Genomic DNA, 22,198 nt, shown 5'->3' with positions numbered 1-22,198 from the left:
GAGCAACACTTTGTACAAATGGGCTTTGTTTTCTTGGCATGTTGATAATGCTTTAGGATGTTCCTGACAGGAGGAATCTGGGACTGATGAGCAGGGTGAATGGCAGTCAGTAATGATCCAGGATGTGTACAAGCTGTGGGATTCTCAGGGCACATGGAAGCCAGGGGCAGATGAAGGTAGCACTTTCCTCAGGGCTAAGTGTACGTTTTCTTCTTGTAGTGGTTGATGTATAGGGAATAGAAGGTTGTTGAGTAAAGAAGAGGAAGGGATACTATAGAAAAGACTATTTCAAAGGAGATTTATTTTGAAAGATTTTTCACTGGATTTAGTCTTGAAATGGAGTACTAAGCTGGCAGAGAGATTTGGATAAGGTCTGGTCAGTATAAGGCACCTCTGTCCTTGAGTGATGGCCAACCTTAGCTGCTCACTGTGCTCTGTGACCCTACCCCTCAGTTCTCTGAATTCTCATTGCAATCAGGAGCCCCATCTAAGAACTTTCTATTTTCCCAAGGTTCTTTCATGTTTGTGTCTTATGCTGTTATAGTTCTTCAGTATTAATCATTCAATCAATTGTTTTTAATAACCTAACCAAAAATAATTAGTGAAGACAATTAAAGGAGTGGGTATGTTCACTGATACTTTTCTAATCCTTACCCTGCCCTGTGGGATTGCCTATTAGTGATACAACTTGATATTGTAAAAATTTTATGGAATGAAATTCTAATGTGAAGAGAGCAAACACAATTTAAACTTCTGAAAAATAAAAGAAAAACTGACATGAAAAGGAATTAAAAGGGCCTTTCTAAATAAAAAGAAAGAAGTTCAATCTGAGTCATTGCTTCAGTCACTGCTGTTACTGTCACTGTTTTGACCTTGAGCTCATTACTTACGTATATGCATCCATTCAGTGAACTTTTATTTAGTATCTGCCAAGTATCCTACCCTGTGGTAGACACTAGCAAGTAGAAATTGTCCTGATCTTGCCATCAAGGAGGTTATAATCTAGTGGGGGGACAAACATCCCACGTAACAAGAGGAGGAAATGTAAAATTGCAACAGTGTAAGTGTCAGACAGGACTGATTTATGGTATTGTGAAAACATGTAATTGGAGAATTAAACCTTACTATAAATATCCAGCTCATGCCAATTGGTCTGAAACTAAGCAAAGAGAGAAGGTATTCCAAGCAAATAGAACAGCATAGACAAAGGGCCAGTAGATGTTGGAGTTTGGGAAGTGTCAGGGTGAGCGTTGGTGGAGAGACTGAGGCAGGACAGGAGGTGGGACTTGGGAGGTGGGGACAGTCCTTCTGGAGCCTTGTGGACCATCTTGATAGAGAGGAAAGGGAGAGCGTTAAAGAGCTCTGAGCAGGCAGGCATCAAGCTCAGATCCCACGGCTGTAGTGAGACGGGATTAGAGGGCAGGGCTGGTCCTTGGAGAAACTCCTACGTGTGGTGGTGGAAAGGAAAGAAGTGGATATGTTTGCGATTTAGGAAGCAGCATCAATAGGAAAGGTGTATTGGTCAGAAATGTTCCCGGGCTTCTGGCAAATGGATGGTGGCACTCTCACTGAGCTGAGCACCCATTTTTCCACCTCTGGAAATTGAGGTATCTTTGAGATTACCTTGAAGAAATGTCAGGTGTTCTCTAGAGAGCTCCAGGCTCCTGCGTCTGAGTGTTGTGATCCCTTCTGCCCAAGTCCCCACAGACTTTGTACCTTTCTTGCTTCCATTAACTGTTTCTGTTTTGGATGATGGTTATCTTTCTGTGCTCTGTATCACTTGCTACGTGAAGTCTGAGTCTGAAGTCTTTGGCCAATAGCACTAAGATTTAATAATACCTTTGAAAATGCAGTTATGTCTCACTTTGTATAATAGATACTTATTGAATAGTCTTAAAAATTGTCCTCATGAAACTCTTAAGCGTTTAAGGATGAAAAGGGTGTAAGTCTATGGCTCAGGTGCGTGGAATTCCTCCAGAGACTCCTGGTTCCATCTAGGCCCAGTCCTGATCCTGCCCCTGTTTTCTTATCATGGGTTTCTAATGTGAGAAGGTTCACTCAAGTAGAGAAAAGGTGTTCACTTCAGATATGGCTTGTGCAGATGAGGTAGTGAGGCATGGAGAATTCTACCATGGGCTCAAAGACCACTGCCTTCCTCTGAAAGGTCTCCATTGGCCCTCCATGAACAGAGACTTAGCACTGGGCTTATTTGGGACTCATTCCCCAGGGAAGTCTTAGTGTGGGTTTTTCTGAGTAATAAGGAGAAATTGAGGCTAGGATTTGATGCCTGGCTCATTTACTTGTGATGAAGCTCAGTAAAGCCTGGAATCTCTCAGGCTTTAGGCCCTTGCTTTTTTAGGTAGGGAGATTTGACTTCTTTGAAAGGTTTAGTGTACATTCTGGGTCACTGAGGCAGAATGATCCCAAGTTCAAGCCCAGCCTGAGCTACATAGTGACTTAGCAAGACTCTATCTCAAAAAATAAAATTAAAAAAAAAAAAACAGCTGCAATATAGCTTTTAGGAGATTTCATTATAATACTTTTGGATTCCTTTGAAGATCAAACTCCCAAATTACAGGGGCCGAACGATGTAGCTTTCTTGTTGATTCAGACTGCCAGAAAGATCTGAGAGGCCAAGGCTTCTGGGCCATTTGATAGTCAGACACAGGGAGTGACTGGAATTATATATGGAGGTTCTTCCAGTTGGCTGGAGATTGGGCTGGGGAGGGAGGATGTGCCCTTAGCTGAATGTCTGGAGGCCAGTCGGGCAGAAGTCCAAAATGACTGAATCAGGACAGGGAAGCTGCCAGACCAAACTCCTCTGAGCACATGGGCAGCTCATCCTGGGTGTCATGCCCTGGCCTTGGGACAGCGGTCTACTTCCAGACCCTATTTGTCAGCAGGGAAGCGGCTACCAGTCTCTCAGGAAGCCTGGCTTTCCTTGTCTCATACCTGGTATGGCTGGGTAGTAGCCTCTATTAGGTTGGCTGGAGCAGACTGTGTTTAGAAAGAACTGGTAGGGAAAATGGGGGAGAGTTGAACCTTATCCACCCAAGTGATTATGTCTGAGAAAGAAATGAGCAAGGGAACAAAATGGACATCTCAAACAGATACTGAGAAAAAGGAGGGTGTTTATATAAGAGGCTGGATCCCCCCACCCCAACCTTGTATGTTTATGGGTCGGGCCTTTGGGAGCTGATTGGATCATGTGGTTATGATACTCATCAATGAATTAGTCCACTGATAAGTTTTGAGCTAAATGTGATGTTGGAAGGTGAAACCTTGTTGAAGGAGGCGGGCACTGGGTATGTGGGGCCAGGAAGGATGTATCTCCCTTTCTCTTCCCTTGATCTCTTTCTGTTTCCTGGCTGCCATGCCTTGAGCTGTTTCTTCTCTGCTATGGAGCCAGCCGAGACTATGGACTGAAACCTCTATAAACTGAACCAAAGTAAACCTCTCTTCCCTTTAAGTTACAGGTGCTAGGTATTGAGTCTCAGTGATGACAGAGTAACTAAGACAGAGGCCATAATCCAGTTGCCAATTGTATTATAGTTCTCCAAAGAGAAGAGAAACAGAACTCTCTCTCTCTCTCTCTCTCTCTCTCTCTCTCTCTCTCTCTCAGTGTAGACAGAGAGAAATTTTTCATGAACGGATTGACTCACTCATTTGTGGAAGCTAGTGTATCCAAAACCTGTGGGACAAGCTGACAGCAGGCTGGAGATTCAGTAAGTTTTGATGTTTCAGTCTTAACTTCAGAGGCCAGAAACTCAGGCAGGTTTTTGTATTGCTGTCCGGCGGAAGGGTTTTGTCTTGAAGAAACTTCATTCTTGATCACCCCCACCCCCACCCTGTACTGGGGATCAAACTCAGGACCTTGTGCTTGTGAGGCAGCCATGCATGGTGCAACTGAGGTAAATCCCTGGCCCTTAGTCTTGATTCTTAAGGCCTTCACCTGACAGGACAAGGCCAACCCACGTAATGGAGGCTAATCTGCTTTGCTTAAATTCAGTTTATTATAAATGTTGATCACATCTTAAAAATATTTCCACAGCAACATCTAGTGTTTCACCAGCAAAAACTATAGCTGTACATTAGAATATAGCCAAATTGACACCATAGAAATAACCATTGACACCAAGTTGACACATTAAAAATAACCAAATTGACACTGTAAAATAACCATAACAACAGTGCCCAGGCAGCGCTGTCATCTCCCAGGAGAGGGAAATTCATTAGGTAAACTTCCTTTCCTTACATAAATGTAAAGGAATATGTAGTGGAGAGATGGAGGGAGAGGAGAGTGTTATCCTTACTTGAGAGGCTTGTTTACTTCTGCTTTTAGCTACTTCTTGACCATTCATTCTTCCATTGGCCCATATGGACTAGGTGACACCAGGGTAGTTGACATATTTTAGATCACTCTGTTCTACAAAGATTGCCCTCATTGGTGCCAGCCAGAATCTCCATCCTTGGTTGAGGACCATCTGAATAGATGGAAGCACCTTAAGGTGTTATAATTTGCATCTGTTCATCTTAATGGCTCCATGGTGTCTCAGACCTTAGTACTGAATCTGTTACATAATAGACATTATTGATTCAAAAAATATTGAAGTCTTCTAAATTGATGTAGGCATTGTGGTAGGTGTTGAAAAAGCCATTGAATATGTGTTTGTTGAGTGAATTATTTCACATCATGTTACATTATGATGTATAACCCCCCCCCTCGCAAGGTTAGAAGGAAATGATTTCAAATTAGGTTATCCTAGAACATAGTCCTATAAATGCTTACTCCCTGCTAACATTCATAGTTCCTGTGATTAATCTTATCTTACCTTTCCACCTTAGCTCTCACTGTTCCCCTCCCACAGCCTGCACTGAAGCTACTTCAGACTAGCCACCCTTCATAGTTACCCCAGGAACATTTTCACTCTTACAGTGTTCCTTTCAGAAACGTCCTTTCTTGCTGGTTCCTTCCATTTTTACCCATTTGGATACATTATTCCATAGACCTTCTCTGTGTTCAGAACATCACCGACCTCCATAAATCTCTCTTAGGACACAGCACTTGTGTATTTCTTACAACCTCAGTCTATAAGCTAACAGGATAGAGTCTGTGTCTCATTCCAGATTGTGCCCCTGCTTAGTACTTCACAGGCATTAATGAAGTAAAACCTGTATTATGTTTGGTACATACGTAATCCATTTGGGCTGATATAACAAAGTACCATAAACTGAGTGACTTATATAGAGTAGAACTTTATTTTTCATAGTTCTGGAGGCAGAGATGTCCAGGATGAAGGCACCAGCAGATTTGGTATCTGATGAAGGGCTGCCTTCAGTTTCAAAGGTGATAATGTCTTTTGGCTGCATTCTTAAATTTAGAAGTGGCCAGCAGGGCTTCCTTGGGCTCTTTTTTTTTTAAAGAAAGGTCTTTGTTCTCTTCATAAGGGACTGATCATATCCTAAAGGCCCTACCTCAGAATGTTATCTCATTGATGATTAGGTTTCAGCATCTGAATTTTGGGTAAACACATTCAGAGACAAAGCCATGCATATGTTAAGAATTTATTCAGCCAGTACATTATTTTGAGCCCATTATCCAGTTTCTGGACAAACTGAAGCTTTGCAGTCAGAGGATGAAAGAAGAAATGACAGCCTTCTCTCTTTAATTGTCTGTAAGAGGACAGTTTTTTAAAAAATGATTGAAGGTTTAAAATGAGTGACTGCAGGACAGATTAAAAATTATTTGTGATGTCTTTACCTGTGAGCCCCATTTTCATCAAACTCATTAAAGATGTTTTTTGCTCTGGTAGCCAGTGGTAGAAATCTGAAACTTTATTATTTTTCCTGTTACTCACAGTTCTATTTCAATGAGCTGCCACTTTGGACTCCTAGTCGCACAGGATGAGCAGAGGGAAGAAGTAGAAAAGATATAATGGGTAACAGAAAGAGGTGGCCAGGAGCCTGCCTTCGTTTCTTTCGGAGTTCAATGAGTTTGGGTCTAGACTCGCTATCGCCTCTAAAAGGGAGAAGAATGTTCTCAAGGGAGGGTACTGGCAGCCACAGTGTTCTTGGGGATGTAATGATGTAAGGACATTCTTATAAGCTCATTAGTTTGCTCACCATAGAGGCATTGGCATGCTCAGATGCCAGAGGACATTGTGTCAATGCAACAATCCCAGAATCCTAGCAACAAATGTAAATGATGGAGACTTATTGAAAATGAGTCTTTTCACATTAGGGAAGTTTTGTTGGCAGTGAGCAAGGAGGCTCTTGCCCTTTGCCAAAGCATAGGAAGCTCATGTGTAATTTTCTTTTAATCAGCCCTTGTTCTTTTTTTAGCATTTTCAGTAGATGCAGAGATATTAGCCAAAAAAGCATAATTGTCAAGAAAAAATAATTGTAAAGAAAATGATGTAGTCTTATTTTTGGACTGTTTACACATTCACAGCACCAGCAGTTTGTTTTGTTGTTCTTGTTGGCTATTGACTTCAGGATAATAAGCCTTTGGATCATTGTAATTCCAGATAGTGATCTCTAAACTTGACTGATATTTCAGTATCAGCAGATGATGTGATTTATGCTTTATAGGCCACATTTATTGTCTGATTAAAAGCCTCAGTTAAATTAGAGGCATGAACTCTTGTTTCTTTTAGTCCTCAAGGATATATATTCCTCTCTTGTCCCACTGTGTTTTGTACATATGAACTCTATTTGAAATTTAGTTTAATTTTAAATACTACTTTGAGAAGTAAAGTTTGTCAGCTCTCTCTCAATTATGACTTTCGTACTTTTTACTTTTTGGAAATATGTCCATTGAATATTATAATACTGAAAGATATTGATCAAGTATCAAAAGTGAAAAATACATGTTTCCCCCAGTTTTCTATCCATTTGAATTCATGTGAATCTTACATTAGTTAATTTTTGCTTTTCAGAATCTCATGACAGGCTTTAAAGTTTTATATTGAGGGAAAAAGAAAGAGCCAATAATAATCTCATGACTAAAATTGTGACTCCATCATCGTTTTCATTGTTTAGGAAGGAATGAATAATTTAACTATTAGTGAGATATTGTTGGGAGTTTAAAGTGGAAGTGAAGTTTTCTGTGACTGTGGTTATTTAGCTCAGTTGTATTTATTCTATCTTCATGTCTGTAGGAACATCTTTTGAAAGATTTATGTTTTGATTGCAGTATGGTCAAAGACTATACCAGAAGGTTAATTACTGGCTTTCACATCTTTAAGGTTCTCTTGCCTTAGAAGTAGTTTCCACTACTTTATTTCACAGTGCTCTTTATACAAGAAGCATAAAATTGCACCTTTGAATTTGCTTTTGAAAGTCTCTGCAGATACTTTTGATTGCTTAATTTTGCTGGATGAGAAAAGATGTATCATTTGTAATTTCTCTGACACAAAAATTCAATATCTAACTATAGAAGTTTATTCACTCAGGAATGTGATGACATCTCATCCACAAGCTCCTTTCAGAGATTCTACTTTCTTCATCTTTTTTTTTGGAACGGTGATTGAACTTGAGTCCTTGTGCTTGCGAGGCAGGCAGCGGAACCACTGAGTACTTTCTTCATCTTAAAGTATCCTCTTCGACGCTGTAACCGTCGGTCACTTCAGATTCTTTGTGAATAGACAGGGAAGACATTGCTAAAAATATGTTTTCTGGTTAATAGTTTCGTCTTACAGAAGTGACACAAAGAGAACTATCCGAAACAGAGAATGCATATGCTTTTGTCTAAACACCCAGAACTTGAAAAGTTCATGGCACTTAGGAAACAGCTCATGTCTTCCTGTCCAGCTGTAGTGAATATATAACCGCATAGCTCTTTCCCCCTATTGTAGAATTAAGACTTGTTCTTCACTGTTGTTTTTTTGCTTTATTGAGCGTTTGTCCTCTTTGCCATTTTAGCGGTTTAATAAGTATTTTGAAGCTTTCAGGAACGGTTTATTCCCCTTAGAATTCTGTGAGCGTTTCTGAGCCAGTAAGTCACAGGGCTTGCCACTTTTGTCTTCTTTTCCTTCCGTGAGGTCTTTGTCCATTTAGGTGGAAGGATGGTGTTTGCCATCATCCACGTAGTAACCCTGGAATGTGCACAAAACCCAGGCAGGAATGCATACCTCTGTGTAAAGGGTTGTCCAGCCTTTTTTTTTTTTTTGTCCAACTATTTTGAATTGAGATGCAAGAGTCAGAAACAGAAATTGGACTGGGATGTTGCTTGGGCCTTCTTCATTTAATTTAGTATTTAGTGTCTAGTAGTTGTGTCCTCCCTTTCCTCTGTTACCTGAGAGCCCCTGGTGTCTCACCTGCCTTATCACTGTGTAGCCCAGGCTGGCCTCAAACTCATGGTGATCTTCCTGCTTCTCCCTCCTGAGTTCTGGGATTACAGGTGTGCAGCACCACAGCTGGCTTAGGGATGTGACTTCTTAACAGTATTGAACATACCTGCTCCATTCCCAAACTCTTCTTTTTCCTTTATTCAATGGAGAGAAGTTGTTCTACAGCTATAGATTTTATTTAAAAGAAAAAAAGCCATATTCTTGGAGGTTTCTAGAAGTGGAATTTCCTTTTTGTTAATGACAAAAGTAAACTGACTTCATGAGTGTTTTTATTTCAATTTAACTGTGGCTTCACACATATCTTCTTGTATTTTATGTAAATAATGATTGGCTTGGGGTGGGGATTTAGCTCAGTGGTGACATGCCTATCTGGTAACACCCCCCCCCATAATGATTGGTTAATGTACTATTAGAAAGCTCTGGTTTGAATTGTTCTTCCCTCTCAATAGCATATTTTTGTCTTTAAATTTGTATATATCAAAGGACATTTTGAAAAACCACTCAGTCTCATTCCTTGCACGTAACCATGCTCATTATTACATATGGTTTTCCCTTTGAACATATATTTAGCAGAGCTGTTGTTAAAGAATGTTTTTTGTTTTCTTCAGGGTTCAACTTGTCATCATGTAGCCAGTGTGTAATCCATTCTCTTTTGGATTTATAAAATGACTAACCAAGTTTAAAAAGTCTATAATTTCTGGCCATTGTTCAAAGCAGAGCCAAGTGATTTGTAGAGATAAAGTAGCCCTTATGGGATAAGAAAATCAGTGTCTTTAGAACTATGCTCTAACCACATGCAGTGGCAATAATTGTCCACCATTAAGTTTACTAGCTTTATAAAGCTATTTATGATGATCTTAAACTCAGGGGATTTTAATGAGGACAAAAGTATTCTCATTGTGAAGATCTTTTCTACTTTATCCAGGAAAGTATCCTGAAACATTTGTCTCATTTGAGTAGATTTTTGTTCCTTAATGAATGGGGGACATGCCTAAGGCTTTCATTTTGCAGTCATATTTTCAAGAGTAATGATTTCATACCTCAGTGTGGGTCAGCAGCAAACTACATTTTTCTGTGTATTGTGAAGATGCTTAGTCAAACATGAAAACTATTTATTTTCAGCCATTTAAGTAAATTGCTATTTACACCCAAGAAATGGCATTATTCTGTTGTTCTGCCAGCAGCCATGGTATTATACCTTTTGGTTCTTCAGTATGTAGAGAGTGTATCATTTCTAAGATGCAGAGCTTAAATAATCAGCCCCCACAGAAAGGTATTGATTCCTATTTTAGTAAAAAACAGAGATTATCTAAGTAGAGCTAAGTTGGTTTAAATTTTTGATATGTTTAAGGATGAAATAAAGATCTTTCAATTTTAAGAATAAAATTAACTTGCCACTAGCTATTTTTCTTATTTCATTCTCTCTTCTTCACTTAGTGATTCTATTTAGTAGACTTGTAATTGTTTATCAAGTTCTGGACTTTAGGGGAAGTAAGATATTATTAAGTAATAAATACTTTTCCCGGTTCTTTGTGAGCAGGGGTGTTAATTTTTTGTTTCTATGTGAATTTTCTCAGGGTTTGCCTCTTTTGGTTAAGCTACTTGGCTTTTGATCTCCATAAAGTAGAAAATGAAATTAATCTTAGTTCATGATTGATGTGGAAGATGTCACCAATGAAAATAAAGCTTATGATGTGAGGGTTATTTAAGAATCAGACCCATCCCTAATAATTTTAGGGATAAATAGATAACAGGTACTTGAAAGAAGCTAAAGTTAACTGTTTTCCTGAAGTACAAATGCAAGAGGGTTAATTTCTCTGGTTTCTGAATGTATGATTGCATTGTTAACAGAGAACTTTTTGTGGAATTCTCTCATTGTCTTTATTTGAGGGTGTAGTAACTTGACCTCTGTATATGAAGATTTAGGGGTCCGTGGGAAGGTTTCTCTGAACCTTTAGGCTGGGAATTATGGCTCCACTCAGGGTGTCATAGCTCCCTGATCACATTTCTATCTTGGCTTCTAATCATGTTGTTTTGAAACTGTTTATTTCTCCCGTCTCTACTCTATAGTAAGCGTTTTTAGAACAGTACTTTCACAGTGCCTGGCTCCCAGTGCTTAATAAGTATTTATTGAATTAAACTAAACACTACAGTAGAAAACAGAATAGGCTGTCTTAGCTTTGAAGTAAACAGTATACTTGGTCAGTGTTGACAATGTTGAGATTACGTTTTTGTCACTGTGGACAATTTTCCTAGTCTCCCTAGTGCTGGATGTCTTTGTAGCAGGTGGCAGGTAATCCCTACAGGGGAGTAGCATGGGATTCCTGCAAGGTGAGCAAGGGATCACCTTACCGGGGCCTGACCTTTGCAGTAGTTCACTCTGCTTGTTCTTTCCTGAGCCCACAGCTCTGTGGGAATCCCCGACAGATGAAAAGGCCTCATCCTTGCGGGTGCTTTAGCTTTAGTTTTGAGGACAACAGAACAGTTCTTAAAGCTCTAGTGAAGGGAGAACATGTGATAACATGGCGTTTAACCCAAACAGGCTTACCTGTCAGAGAAACTCAGAATGGGGGCTCAAGCTGGTGACCAAAGTTACCAAGATCCCTTATTATATAGAATTGCTGAATAATTGATAAAACTAACATGTTTAGGATTTATAGTTCATCTATGACTGTTTTAGAAGTAGAATGACCATTTACTATAGAAAGCTGTGTGTTTTTAAGAGGAAAGAGAGGAAGAAGTCTGACATTTGTGAGGTCTGATTGACAGATATTTTTTCCCTTTCCCTCATTATTTTGTTTGACTCTCACAGCACCCCTGCAGAGTAAATTATTACCGCATGTGACAGAAGAGTCAATGACCCCAGCAGACAAATCTAGTAGCCTAAAGTCATCTGCTACAAGCAGGGAGAGCTAGAATTCAGGTCGGTCTGTCAGGCGTGTGTGCCCTGCTCCTGGTCTTCCTATATGTATTTGTTCAAAGGCAGAAAGGCTACCTGGGAGCCCCTGGCACTGTGCTGACAGGCATGGGATGAGTTCTGCTCAGTAACCCCAGGCCCCTCAGTGTCTGGTGATGGCAGATGAGTCAATAAATATTTACAAAGTGAATGAAAGTCACGTGTTAAGGTAGAAAATTAATTATTTCACCAAGTGGCAGGTTGTCAGTGATAGGAAATTTGTTATTTTTATAGCATTATTGAATTACTGAAAATGTGACATTTATTAACACAGACTTCACTCAAGTGACTATGTTGCAGCTTAAAGATCTGTGTTTGGAATTGGACAGTATGTGAAAAACTGACACAAAATAAAACTCAAAATATGTCAATAAATTTTTAAAAGACTGAAGAGACAAATGCCTCCAGAGAAAAGTAAACTGTAACTTTAGTATCTTTTAAAAAGTAGTAAGATAAACTTGATTCATGTATACTCTTTTTTCTTTTTCCTCAAAGTTTAAATGTTCATAATTACCGTTGTGAACTTTTTTTTTCTGGTACCGGGATTGAACTCGGGACCTTGTGCTTGCAAGGCAGGCACAGTAGCACTGAGCTACATCCCTGGCCCCTTTGTGAAAAATTTTAAAGCACTATTTAGCTTTATGTAAAGGACAGCACAAACAACTTTCATTCAAATTGAAAATTGAAGTAAATGTAGTATTTCTACAAGCAACATACTATGATGATAGCTGGCCATATAAATGATATTATTAGCTGTGTATTTCAAAAGGATTTTGATAAAAATGTAAAAGGACTCGCTGAACATGGATATTTTATTAACCCACAGGACCATGTCTTTATCAGGCCTGGGATCTGATGGAAGTTCTACTAGGTTGAAGAAATCAAGTTAAATAAGGATTTTTCATTAAAGGCTTTAAAAAGGTAACAACTACTGCCATAGAGTCTCCTCTTTGTACTATGTTGGAATTGGTTGAACTTAGTTTCCCATTTCTTCAGTAGATGGGCTTGAGTAGCAAAGCCAGGCACATTTAGGAGGAAAGGATATTTTTTTCTTTTAATCCATTTGGCCATGGTATTTTTTTTTTTTTTGGTAGGTACCAGGGATCAAACTCGGGTCCTTGCGCTTGTGCAGCAGGCAGCGAAACCACTGAGCTAAATCCCTGGCCCTGGCCATGGTATATTTAAAACTAACAAAAACCAGTCCTATCATGGTGAAGGGGAAAGGTTTCCCTTCTGCCCCCCCCTCCCCAACTCCCTCCTAAATAACTTTCACACTAGCAAGTTGACTTCCTTAGAAGATCATTTCACAATCTTAGTGAAGCCATACCAAGTATTTTGCAACTTCATACAGCTTTTGTTGAGGGTGACCATTCCCTTTTCTTGAGAGGAATGGAATGCCTCTTGATTTTTATGAGCCATCCCTGATGGGTGGGTGCTGTCTGGTGGTCTCTCAGTGGACAGCTGCCTCCATTGCTGCAAAGAACTTAGTATTTAGGATTTATCTTCCTTGGGTTAAAAGGAGGTACCATCTGCCCTTGGGCTTTGCATATATTGTAGTTCTATACATAGTATAATTTTGTGGGATTCAGAACTATAAATTGTTTTCAAGTGGTTATCTTGACTGAGCAAGCTAATTTGTATCAACTAGGTGAAAGCAAAATGTTATTTGCATTTATTTAGCCTTTAAACTTTCAAGTGAAATATGCTTTTAGTAACACTGAGAAAAAAAGACATCATTTTCATAAACTACCCAATTGTGACATTAGTTTTTAATTTCTTTTCAAGTTATGTCAGTGTCCTAACCTACATTATAGCTTCTGACATAATATCAGACATCTGAGGTCATTTAAAAATAGAATTTGATGATTTGTTGTGGTCATTTATTATGATCTAATTGAATCCTTTTTTATTTTTTTCTCTCTTTTTGAGGATGATTAACTTTACTTTCTCTCTACATACAGTGTGACTTTGGAGGGTGATTTGAGATGAGTGTGAAATTTTTAGTAATGATGTCCATTTATTTTTTTCTTTTTTTTGATACTGGGGATCGAACCTTGGGTCCTTGTGCTTGCGCAGCAAGTGACAAAACCACTGAGCTAAATCCCCAGCCCTGTCCATTTATTTTTTGAAGTGTAAGGCTCACAAAAATGTTATTTCTTTAAAAAATACAGATAGGCCTTGCTTACATTTATATGTGACAGCCCTTCTAAGCTGTTCATTACTGAGTCCAATGAATTTTTGCTAAGTTCTTGCTTTGGGCTAAGCACAGTACTAGAAACAAGGGAGAATTTGGGATTAAAATGTGAGAAGTTCTGCCTTTAAGGAGCTTATCATCTAGACCTGCACTACCTGACACATTAGCCAGCCCTGGGGTGACTGAGCAGGGAAATGTGCTTGGTCCAAATTGAGATGTGCTGTAAATGTAAACTATTAAGGATTTCAAAGACTTAATATCAAAAAGAAAGCAAAATACCTGGATAATTTCTATGTTGATTACATTTTGAAATGATAGTATTTTGGCTATTTGAGGCTAATAAAATAAATTCTTAAAGTTAATTTCACCAGATTTAAAATATCTTTAAAAAAATATGGATACTATAAAATTTTAAATTTTATATGTAGCTCTTATACTTTTTTGGATAAAACTGATCTACAAGGGTGGCTGTACTTTCTTCCAATATTGTCACTAAGGGAAAGTATCCACCCAAAGATAAATCAGTGTTTTCCCCATAATTACAAATGTTAAAATAACATTTAGGGGTCAAAATCAAAGATAACAGGACAGGAGATCAGAGTTTAGGGTTTCTTCTTAGCCCTTTAATTATTCAATTATTATGTAAATACATGGCTAGATAGTACAGGTTTTCCTTTCACACTGTGATTTAAAAAAAAGTTGTAGTAATGCTGAAACCAAGGCTCCCAGGTTCTCAGACAGGACAGAAATAACAATTAAAGAAAGAAGCCATGGGGAAAAGATAGCCATCCCCATGCAGTGATGATTGCTTAATGTGTGTAAAGAGGTTGAGGAAACATACCTGAGATTGTCACTACTGAGAAGGACATAGGCAGGAGAGATAGCTCAAAATACATTAAAGGAGGTTATGATGATGATGATGATAGTAATAAATGCACCACGTTAACTACATTTGACATTTATTGGAAGAATCAGGACCTTTAGTTGGCATTTCTCCATTATCCTGTTCAATACTCTACACCAATTCTAGGAAATTAGTTGTGTTAGGGCTAGTTAACTGGGAAGTGGTGGTGTCACAGTCAGAGTAGAGCTGGTGGCTTGGTCTTTTCTTCAAAATGTACTCTAAAAGGCTTCCTGAGTGCACTCATCACAGCATCTGCCGTGGTGATCAGATGTGCTCCCAACCCAAGCATTAGAGATCACCACCAACTTCCCTTTTGTTATAAGAGAACAAAGTGAACTTGCAATGAGCTCTTAACAGGCCACTTTGTGTGGTTTTGCACAAAGATCTAAAGATCTTTGAGATAGATTGAGGGTTAATTTCAGGTAAAAACTTTTTACTGCCAAGTAATTATAGTAAATAAGACTAGAGGATTTGTAATATGAACATTTTAGTAGAGCTAGCCTCTCCATTATTTTCACATTTATTATCTCCTTCATGTTTTACCAAACCCACAAAGGCAAGTAGTTACTATCCTCATTTTATAAAACTAGACTTTGAGGTTGAAGATCTCAGATCTGGCCGGTGGGTGGGGAGGGCTGGACTGTGGGAAGGACCAAGCTGCAAGTGCCTGAGAACCGGACTTGGGTTCTCAGAAGCTACAACTTTGATCACCAAATCACTCAGGATCCAACAAGAAAAGCAGTATTTAAAACAGAGAGATTTTAGTTAAGGGAATTGCAGAAGTGGAAGAACAGAGAGGCCATATGGGATTACTATAGCCATCAGAAGTTGTCAACAGCAATAAACAATCCACACCCCAAAGTAGGCACACTAGAGCCACTAGAACCGAAAGGCCATTGTTATGGCTCGCTTCTAGATGTCCCCTCAAAGCCTTGTTTACTCATAGGTGGGGGGCTTTTGGAGCTGGCTGAATCTAGAGTATGTGATAGTGGGATTAAGGATGTGCCATGCTAAATTAAATTAGTGCACTGATTGGAATTAGCAGATTTCTGGGTGTGGCTGAATGTGTTTACTGAAGTCAGAAGCCCACCCTGAGTATGAGTGGCACCACATAAAAGGCTTGTATCCTGGGCGGGATAAAAGGGAAAGTCAGGCTGGCCACTATTGTTGCTTCCTACTTGTCTTGCTGTGGACTCTTTCTCCTCTGTTATGTCCCTGTGCCACCTTGGAGCCAGCTAACTATGGACTGAAACCTCTACAAACTGAGCTGAAATAAACCTTTTGTCCTTTAGCTTTGGCTGTCAGATATTTTGTCTCAGCAATGAGAAAGGTGACTAAGAACCTCAGCTAGCAGCTCTGCTGAGACCCCCTCCTTCTTTGCTCTGCCAGGGGTGGAGACTGTCCTGCATTACCTATTCCCCTGCCGAGGCTTCAGTCCACTGCTAAAACCTCATGGACGTCACCCAGCAGGTGATCTTTTTTTTTTTTTTTTGGTACCGGGGATCGAACTCCAGTCCTTGTGCTTGCGCAGCAGGCATCGAAACCACTGAGCTAAATCCCCGGCCCAGAGCAGGTGATCTTTTGGACTTGGGATCTGAGGAAATCTGCTCAAGGCCCAGCTTCTGCCATACAAAGCAGAGAAGGGGAGGACAGGGGAGGATCTGATCTGCCTGGGCAAACTATTTAACCTCGGAAATGGGGAGGTCCCAGAGTTGAGGACTCAAAAAGATAATGCTTATAAAGCACTGGTCTGTGAAAATAGCTCAAAAAAGGTTGGCAAAACCTCCCTTTCCATGGGAATAACTACAGTTAGGCAAACAGTAGTTACCAAGTAGCTTGAAAATCGTAAGCTATAGTATGTCATATCCTGTTTGTCTCTCAGAGCACCGGGAGCAAAACAAGGATTTCTCTTCATCATGGATTTTACTCTCCACACTTGTTCTCTTTGGAATTTTCTTTTTAAATTAATTCATAAAGAAAATTAATTTATAAGGAATATCCATTACATTTTCTAAATTGAGAAACCTAATTTTGTCAGAAGGTAGTAGACTACAACAGCTAAGACCTCCCTGAGAGAGCTCATACAGGCCTTCCATAGGGTTGCTTTTCTCATATTTTTAGTCCTACCTTATTTTTAAAAATCCCTCAGTCTCAAGTTTAGTCTTATTAAATTAAAGACTGCTGTACAGTAATGCTTTAAAAAGCACAACTAAATTACTTTGAAAACAAATTTGTAATGGGAATAAAAGAAGGCTCAGCTAGAACTCCAGCTCTTTCCAGAGGATAAAATGTGATTTCTGTGTTGCCATTATAATTTCCAGTACATCTGAGTGCATTTTATATCATATTTGGGTGGGAGGAGAAGGGAAGATGCATGAAATTAAATTAAAAGATAAACTTTTTGTTAATCTAATTTTAGATGCATTTGTTAAATGCCATAAACTATAGACTCAATGTAGAAACCTTTCAAAGGATTTCTGAATTTGGAGAGTTGAGGTGATTGAAGCATATAGGAGCGTCCTAGATTGTCAATTGTTACAATAATATCAGTATTAATATCACATGTACATAATGTGTTTATATCTTGACTTAAAAGAGAGCTACGATACACATACACATGAACAGAAAAGGAAGGTAAGCTGGTAATGGACATAGCTTGATCCATAGAAAAACTTACCAATTAGGTCAATTGGAACAGCCCATCCATCAGTCCCTTCAGCCTGTCTAATGTCTCACTTCTTTGTTTCAGCTTCAAGAACTCACACATGGCCTCCAACATCTCCCTTCTTTCTATTTTTTTTTCTTTCTGGTACCGGGAATTGAACTTAGGACCTTGCACTTGTGAGGCAGGTGCAGCGCCACAGAGCTAAATCCCTGGCCCAATCATGTCCCTTCTAACACATGTGTTCCTTTGTGAAGGGCTTCCCTGCATAACCTTCCCTGCATATGCCTCCATCATCACAACCAGCAGATCTTAACTCCCCATTTGTGAGACATACAGGCAAAACTTCATTGATTACGGGAGAGGTATGAGCTTAGAATAGGGGATCTGAATTACAATGTTCAAGGGTGTGCAGTGAGCCCAGGCCAGTGCCTGTCAGGCTGTACCTCGTGGGAGCCATTCATAAGTGGGACTGTATCTCCAAGCAGATAGTTACATTGTGCTTCCCACAGGATCCATGCCAGTTGTAAGAGAATTGCAGAAAGGAAGTGGGTAAGGACTCTGTTCTAACCAGGCAGGTCAGAGTTTGGTTAAGGATTTGTACCTACGCACAGGCAGAGCTGAGAGAGAACTGTAATAGCCTCAGGAAACAAACAAAAAACAGCCATAAAAATTCAGCAGTACACAGAGCTACGTCTCTGCCCAGTTCAAGGTAGCAAGACGGAGCCAGGCATTGTGAGCAGGTGTAGATGGATTCTTGGCCTGAGTGGAATGAGCTTCCAGACTGGACACGATGTGACCTACAAGTTCCAAGTGTCCAGACAGACCAGAACTGCTGGCCTGCCAGTCAGGCAGCACCCCTGTAGTGGAGATTACCCTTGGGTTGCACCTGAAGGTCCAGTGCCTATACTTAGTAAAGACTCACATTATTAATAAGGTCACTTTCAAGTAGAATGACCATACATTTCAGTTTTCCCAGAACAGTCCCTCTTACGACATATTTCTCAATATCTACTTTCACTCTCATAAGTGCCCATTACTACCTTGAAGGGTGTAGTCCACCAGTTGCTGATGGTCCCAGCATCCCTGTGGGTGCTGGGTACCTTGTGTTCCCTCCTTCTGTTAGAGCCTTCTGTTGGTGCACTACTTCATTTCCAGTGCTCTCTGAAGAAGCTTGCACTCAAGTGAGGCAGTGAGTGAGGAGTTGCATAATGACCAAAAGCTCAGCTAACTTGAGGAATCAAAGCCTTATTTAGAGTCAGTAGATGGAAATGACAGGCTGATACTTAGAATAAGGATGGCATCCTGCTTATTAAGGGGTTTTGGTTGTTAGTTTGCAAGTGGACTTAGAATTAGTCCTTATTTTTACTTCTTGGCAATTTAACTGAAATAAAATCCACTGTAATTAAATGTGGCATTTTAAACTCATAACACCTTTATGTGAAATCTAAACATGTCTTATAAATGCTGATATTTTGTTCCCACACAGCTTCCTGAAGCATATTGATACAAAGCCCTTACTACTATAGTCCCAACTCTCAAAAGTAAAGTTTGCAGTCCGTACTTTATAGGATTGTCTAAACTGCTTGGTTTTATAGTCCATAGCAAATGGTGTGAAAATTTTATTATACTGCATATGTGTTATAATATTTAAAACACAAGCCATATATAGAGAGATGTATTTAAAATGAATTATGATTTTTTTACCTGCTTCATGGAATTAATTGTGCATTTGTATCTAGAAGTTTTCTCTCAGAAGCTGGGACTTCTAGCAATAATGGTTGGAAATGATGACACAAGATTCATTGAAGCAGTTAAATTACTTTAGTCATTGGCAGCATATACCATTGAAAATGCATTAATGATGAGATTTTGCTGGTTTTTAAAACTGCTTTTCATTTTAGTTTGAGGAAGCTAATTAATTTGGAATAGACTTGTGGGTTTTAAAAAGGTATACGATGATTCAGGAAAATGGCAGAACTGGACCTTGTGCAGTCCAAATTGGCATGGCTCTATTTTGCAAATGCTCTGAATTAATTATTTGAATCTTCTGGATTTCTGCCATGTAGGAATTGACATTTTTATTGATTCCTTTTTTTTTTTTGATTTCTTAACCGAAGTGAGGCTTTTAATTTTAAAAAAATGGGACTATTGGAATTATATAAAGCAAATGTATATTGATGCTTAAGCCAGGTAGATAAAACAGTGAAGGCATGCCTGTGCCACTTCAGTAGATAAACTGTGTTAAGAAATCTTTTATTTGCACATAACACCTGTAAGTAAACAGTGGATTTAGAATTTACTGTCATTTTTAATTTTTTCAGTAATAAAAAATTGAATTGTAACAATGTGTATTATAACATTTTCAGATTTTGTAACTATTTAAAAACAATCTCAAAAGTATATAGATGTCTGTAGTGTTTCAAGTGGTGATCCTTCAAGTAGTAATCTTTGAGTTCAGTCATTTGACAAACTAAATAACATTTGAATACCGTATATCCTTTCATTCAGTTTTATTAGACTGTTCAGGCAGAAACAAAATAAGTACCTAGAGGAATGGGCTGGTGATTCTCAAAGTTATAAAATGAATGAGGATTTATCCATTTGTTGACCTCTGAAAATAGGTGGAGAGTTTTATCTGCACACATAGGAGACATGCCATGTTATCATCGGTTTCATACATATTTGTGTTGTTCTGCCTGTAGCCCAGGAACATGTACTCCCAGGTCTCGGAGGCCTTCTCCGAGGAGGTGCTGACCCCTCTCCCACAGAGGCTGGCTGCCTTGCTCTAGCCTCCTCTTGCCTGCTTCTCCTTATCCTGTCCCAGGCCTCCTGACCTTCTTTAAATATCAAAGTCCCTTTCCTGCCTCCTGTATTTGCATTTGCTGTTTCATCTGATTGGCCTTCCCTTCTTTTTTTTTCCCATTAGGATCCAGCTCAAAAGTCACAAAAGTCAGCCTTTGGGAAAAGCTAATGGTGATCCCATCCCCTTTTGCTTTCACAAGGACTTCACGCCTTCAGAGATGTCCCCTTTCTCCTACACCTTTCCTTTTCCCTTCTTTACTGGATAAATCTCTTCAGCATAGAAATCTCCAGTATCTGTAATTTACACAGACACTCTCTTTCTCTCTTAACTACCACTTCTTTGTGCACAGAGTGATCTGTTTTCAACTGTCTCTATCCTGTACTCCTTTTGAGTCTTCAGCTCCCTCCAGGGGTCTTCTTACCTCTCACCCTACAACACTTGGCAGGATCATCAAAGAACTCCATGCTGTCAGATTTCAAGCACACCTTACTAATTTAGTGTGAAGAAAATTAAAGGAACAAAAAGACAAAAGGGCCAGGGATTTAGCTCAGTGGTGCCACCACCTGCCTCACAAGCGTAAGGTTCTGAGTTCGATCCTTGGTTCCAAAAAAAGACACAAGACATACAGAAAAGAAAAAATAAAATGGCAGATGTGAATCCAGTTATATCAGTAATATTAAAGATGAATGAATTAAATAATCCAATCAAAGTTAGAGAAAAATCAGAGTGAATTTAAACAGAAAAGTTTCAATTACAGTATGTGTTAAAATGGTAAATTTTATGTTGTTTTACTGTTGTGTATTTTACCACAATTAAAAGTGTTTTAAGTTGTTATGACTATACGCCACGTAATACATTGAAATCTAGAATTGAAGTTTTGTCTTTTAAACCACTTTGTTTTTAGTACTTTAGTTGTAGACTTTGAAAGGGAGGTCATATTACTAAATTGGACCTTTCAATCAGCAGCATAATTTTGCTTTTTTTATGATACATTGGACAACTATATGTATAGTGTGACATTAGGCTCAGTGAGGGACTAAATAAGGAAGTAAATAAGTTTTTAAAAAAATTCTTTTATTGGTACATTTTAGGTATACAGTACGTTTACATTTATCATTGGGTGCTTTACCTGTACATGATGTATCTTGGTTCTTATTTTTTCCCCATTCCCTGTGCACCCTTCACCCCCTCCACCCTTCCCTATTTACATAGATTTCGTTTCCATTTTTTTTTCTTTTCTCATAATTTTTCCTTTCCCTTCTTCCCTTTCCCCTTCCCCTCCCACCACCCCTACCCCTTTGGACCTTTTCCTATTTCAAATTATCAATTATTCATTTTGATCATTTTAATCCTTATTTACACTTTCAGTTTCTCACACTAGAGAAACTATTCGGTATTTACACATGTGAGTCCTATTTATTTCACTTAGGAGTATGGCCTCAATATGCATCCATTTAGCTATTAATGTGTCAAATTTTTCATTTTTTATATGACAGCTGAGTATTACTCCATTTTATTTAAAAAAAACCACATTTTTCATTTTCAAGTCACCAGTTGATGGGCACTTGGGCTGTTTCCAAGCTTTAGCTATTACAAACTGTGCCGCTATAAACATGGGTGCACATATATCACTGTGGTTTGATTCTTTTAATTCTTTTGGGAAGATACCCAGCAGGGGAATAGCTGGGTCAAATGGGACCTCTAGTCCTAGTTCTTTGAGGTATCTCCGTACTGACTTCCACAGTGGTTGCACCAGTCTATACTCCCGCCAGCAATGGAGAAGGGTTCCTTTCTCCCTCCTCCCCACCAGCGTTTGTTATTGGTTGATTTCTTCATAGCAGCCATTCTTTCTGGAGTGAGGTGGAATCTCAGTGTTGTTTTCATCTGCATCTCTCAAATGACCAGTGATGTTGAACTTTTTTCATATATTTGTTTGCTGCTTACCTCTTTGTCTGAGAAATGTCTGTTCATTTCAGATGCCCGTTTCTGAATTGGGTCTTTGAGTTTGAGGGGGTCTGATTTTTTTCAATTCTTTATATATTCTAGATAGTAGACCTTTGTCTGAGGTACAGCTGCTAGAAATTTTTTCCCACATTGTAGGTTGTCTCTTAGCTCTGTGGGTGGTTTCTCTTGCAGTGCAGAAGCTTTTTAATAAGATGAGATCCCAGTTGTTGATTCTTTCTGCTAGCTCCCATGGAAATAAATAAATTTTTAAAAAGTGAAGACTCCTTCTTAGAAGCATGTGTTTTAGTTGGGGAAGGAAAGTTTACAGATTTTATTTTTTAAAAATAAATTTTATTTTATTTTATACAGATTTTATAAACA

At 39.0% G+C, this 22,198-nt stretch overlaps 1 protein-coding gene across 4 annotated transcripts in view; it reads left to right on the top strand.

Annotated features, from left to right (window-relative positions):
• Plcl2 (phospholipase C like 2) overlaps positions 1 to 22,198 on the top strand; it is a 191,235-nt gene that overhangs the window by 69,499 nt on the left and 99,538 nt on the right. The window contains exon 2 of one of the 4 annotated variants that reach the window (XM_021243923.2): positions 12,134 to 12,228. The exons of the other annotated variants lie outside the window; for them this stretch is intronic. The gene's annotated coding sequence lies outside the window, so the exon portion shown is untranslated. The remainder of the gene's footprint in view (positions 1 to 12,133; positions 12,229 to 22,198) is intronic. 4 annotated transcript variants of the gene reach the window in all.

The sequence above is a fragment of the Heterocephalus glaber genome, unplaced genomic scaffold (assembly GCF_053883595.1).
Source record: "Heterocephalus glaber isolate CG9 unplaced genomic scaffold, H.glaber_assembly_v1.0 deba00001472, whole genome shotgun sequence".
NCBI classification, from domain to species: domain Eukaryota; kingdom Metazoa; phylum Chordata; class Mammalia; order Rodentia; family Bathyergidae; genus Heterocephalus; species Heterocephalus glaber.
This window is presented reverse-complemented; position numbering and strand designations above follow the sequence as displayed.